Source organism: Pristiophorus japonicus, chromosome 20, assembly GCF_044704955.1.
Source record: "Pristiophorus japonicus isolate sPriJap1 chromosome 20, sPriJap1.hap1, whole genome shotgun sequence".
Taxonomy (NCBI): Eukaryota; Metazoa; Chordata; class Chondrichthyes; family Pristiophoridae; genus Pristiophorus; species Pristiophorus japonicus.
The window spans coordinates 70,961,439-70,965,799 of NC_091996.1; positions in this window are offsets into that span (position 1 = coordinate 70,961,439).

Sequence of the window (4,361 nt, forward strand, 5' to 3'; positions counted from 1 at the left end):
GCTCAAAACAAGACTCTCTCTCGTCCACCCTGATCTCCATGATCACGTCGAGGGCAGGCGGCATCAACAAAGAATGTATAATGATTGCGCAAATTTGTCACGTGATATTGAAGTCAATACCCTGTATTTGTACTCAACTATGGACATGGTCCCAAATGGCTTGCTGGCACTGTCATAGCCAAAGAAGGGAGTAGGGGGTTTCAGATCAAACTGGCTAATGGACTAACTTGCAGAAAGCATTTGGACCAAACCAAACTGCGATTCACAGACTGCCATGAGCAACCTGAAGAGGACACCACCAACTTCGACCCTCCAACATACACACAAGTGGCAACCGACATCACGGTCGACCACGAAGCTGAACCCACCATTCCCAGCAGCCCAGCAAGGCCAGCTGCCCAGCAGCCCAGCGAAGAACCAACCAACTCACCCACACCTGCATTTGTACTGAAACGATCGACAAGGGAGCGAAAAGCCCTAGATCGTCTCACCCTGGAAATAAGTGTACTATTGACTTTGGGAGAGAGTGATGTTATGTATGCAACCCTAGGTAATCTGTATCATACTGCCACCAGAGGGCATACCTGTTGGAGTCCCAAGGGATCCCAGCAGCCCTTGGGAGCACTGTATATAAGCAGGCCTCCCATGCTGTACCAGCACTCTGGAGTTTGAATAAAGGAGCTAAGGTCACACTTACTCATGTCTACAGTACTCAGTTACATTACTTTATTATGAGCTTAACAGTTCCAGCAGCGCAAAGATGAAATGTCCATACAGGCGGATTGTCTTTTGTGGGGTAATCGCGTGGTTTTGCCTAAGAAAGGCAGGGAAATGTTCATACGCGACCTACACAGTGCCCACCCAGGCATAGTAATGATGAAAGCTATAGAAACATAGAAAATAGGTGCAGGAATAGGCCATTCAGCCCTTCGAGCCTGCACCACCATTCAATAAGATCATGGCTGATCATTTCTTCAGTACCCGTTTCCTGCTTTCTCTCCATACCCCTTAATCCCCTTAACCGTAAGAGCCATATCTAACTCCCTCTTGAATATATCCAATGAACTGGCATCAACAAATCTCTGCGGCAGGGAATGCTACAGGTTCACAACTCTCTGAAGAAGTTTCTCCTCATCTCAGTCCCAAATGGCCTGCCCCTTATCCTAAGGCTGTGTCCCCTGGTTCTGGACTCCCCCAACATCGGGAACATTCTTCCTGCATCTAGCCTGTCTAGTCCAGTCAGAATCTTATATGTTTCTATGAGATCCCCTCTCATTCTTCTAAACTCCAGTGAATAAAGGCCCAGTTGATCCAGTCTCTCCTCATATGTCAGTCCAGCCATCCCTGGAATCAGTCTGGTGAACCTTCGCTGCACTCCCTCAATAGCTAGAACGTCCTTCCTCAGATTAGGAGACCAAAACTGAACACAATATTCCAGGTGGGGCCTCAGTAAGGCCCTGCACAACTGCAGCAAGACTTCCCTGCTCCTATACTCAAAACCCCTAGCTATGAAGGCCAACATACCATTTGCCTTCTTCACCGACTGCTGTACCTGTATGCCAACTTTCAATGACTGATGAACCATGACACCCAGGTCTCGCTGCACCTCCCCTTTTCCTAATCTTCCGCCATTCAGATAATATTCTGCCTTCGTGTTTTTGGCCCCCAAAGTGGATAACCTCACATTTATCCACATTATACTGCATCTGCCATGCATTTGCCCACTCACCTAACCTGTCCAAATCACCCTGCAGCCTCTTAGCGTCCTCCTCACAGATCACACCGCCACCAAGTTTAGTGTCATCTGCAAACTTGGAGATATTACACTCAATTCCATCATCTAAATCATTAATATATATTGCAAAGAGCTGGGGTCCCAGCACTGAGCCCTGCGGCACTCCACTAGTCACTGCCTGCCATTCTGAAAAGGACCCGTTAATCCCGACTCTCTGCTTCCTGTCTGCCAACCAGTTCTCTTATCCACGTCAGTACATTACCCCCAATACCATGTGCTTTGATTTTGCACACCAATCTCTTGTGTGGGACCTTGTCAAAAGCCTTCTGAAAGTCCAAATACACCACATCTACTGGTTCTCCCTGGTCCACTCTACTAGTTACATCCTCAAAAAATTCCAGAAGATTTGTCAAGCATGATTTCCCTTTCATAAATCCATGCTGACTTGGACCTATCCTGTCACTGCTCTTCAAATGAGCTGCTATTTCATCTTTAATGATCGATTCCAACATTTTCCCCACTACTGATGTCACGTTAACTGTTCTATAATTACCCGTTTTCTCTCTCCCTCCTTTTTTAAAAAGTGGTGTTACATTAGCAACCCTCCAGTCCGTAGGAACTGATCCAGAGTCGATAGACTGTTGGAAAATTATCACCAATGCATCCACTATTTCTAGGGCCACTTCCTTAAGTACTCTGGGATGTAGACTATCAGGCCTTGGGGATTTATTGGCCTTCAACCCCGTCAATTTCCCAAACATAATTTCCCGCCTAATAAGGATATCCTTCAGTTCCTCCTTCTCACTCGTCCATCGGACCCCTAGTACATCGGGAAGGTTATTTGTGTCCTTTGTGAAGACAGAACCAAAGTACTTGTTCAATTGGTCTGCCATTTCCTTGTTCCCTATTATAAATTCACCCGAATCCGACTGCAAGGGACCAACGCTGGTCTTCACTAATCTTTTACTCTTCACATACCTATAGAAGCTTTTACAGTCATTTTTTATGTTTCCGGCAAACTTCCTCTCGTACTCTATTTCCCCCCTCTTAATTAAACCCTTTGTCCTCCTCTACTGTATTCTAAATTTGTCCCAGTCCTCCGGTTTGCTTCTTTTTCTGGAAAATTTGTATGCCTCTTCCTTGGATTTAACGCTATCCTTAATTTCCCTTGTTAGCCACGGTTGAGCCACCTTCCCCGTTCTATTTTTACTCCAGACGGGGATGTACAATTGTTGAAGTTCGTCCATATGATCTTTAAAGGTTTGCCATTGCCTATCCACCATTAACCCTTTAAGTATCATTTGCCAGTCTAATCTAGCCAATTCGCGCCTCATACCATCAAAGTTACCTTTCCTTAAGTTCAAGACCCTAGTTACTGAATTAACTTTGTCACTCTCCATCTTAATAAAGAATTCTACCATATTATGGTCACTCTTCCCCAAGGGGCCTTGCACAACAAGATTGCTAATTAGTCCCTTCTCATTAGACATCACCCAGTCTAGGATGGCCAGCTCTCTGGTTGGTTCTTCGACATATTGGTCCAGAAATCCATCCCTAATACACTCCAGGAAATCCTCCTCCACTGTATTGCTACCAGTTAGGTTAGCCCAATCAATATGTAGATTAAAGTCTCCCATGATTACTGCTGTACTTTTATTGCACACATCCCTTATTTGTTGTTTGATGCTGTCCCCAACCTCACTATTACTATGTGGTGGCCTGTACACAACTCCCACTAGTGCTTTCTGCCCTTTGGTATTCCGTAGCTCCACCCATACCGATTTCACATCTAATGTCCTTCCTTACAATTGCATTAATGTTTTCTTCAACCAGCAACGCCACCCCGCCTCCTTTTCCTTTCTGTCTATCCTTCCTAAATGCTGAATACCCTTGGATGTTAAGTTCCCAGCCTTGGTCACCCTGGAGACATGTCTCCGTGATGCCAATCACATCATACCCGTTAACTGCTATCTGCGCAGTTAGTTCGTCCACCGTATTCCGAATACTCCTCACACTGAGGCACAGAGCCTTCAGGCTTGTCTTTTTAACACACTTTGACCCTTTAGAATTCTGCTGTAAGGTGGCTCTTTTTGTTTTTTGCCTTGGGTTTCTCTGCCCTCCACTTTTACTATTCTCTTTTCTATCTTTTGCTTCTGCCTCCATTTTATTTCCCTTTGTCTCACTGCATAGGTTCCCATCCTCCTGCCATATTAGTTTAACTCCTCCCAAACAGCACTAGCAAACACTCCCTCTGGGACATTAGTTCCGGTCCTGCCCAGGTGCAGACCGTCCGGTTTGTACTGGTCCCACCTCCCCCAGAACCGGTTCCAATGTCCCAGGAATTTGAATCCCTCCCTTCTGCACCACTCCTCAAGCCACGTATTCATCTAAGCTATCCTGCGATTCCTACTCTGACTAGCACGTGGCACTGGTAGCAATCCTGAGATTACTACTTTTGAGGTCCTACTTTTTAATTTAACTCCTAGCTCCCTAAATTCGTTTCATAGGACCCCATCCCGTTTTTTACCTATATCGTTGGTACCTATATGCACCACGGCAACTGGCTGTTCACCCTCCCTTTTCAGAATATCCTGCACCCGCTCCGAGACATCCTTGACCCTTGCAC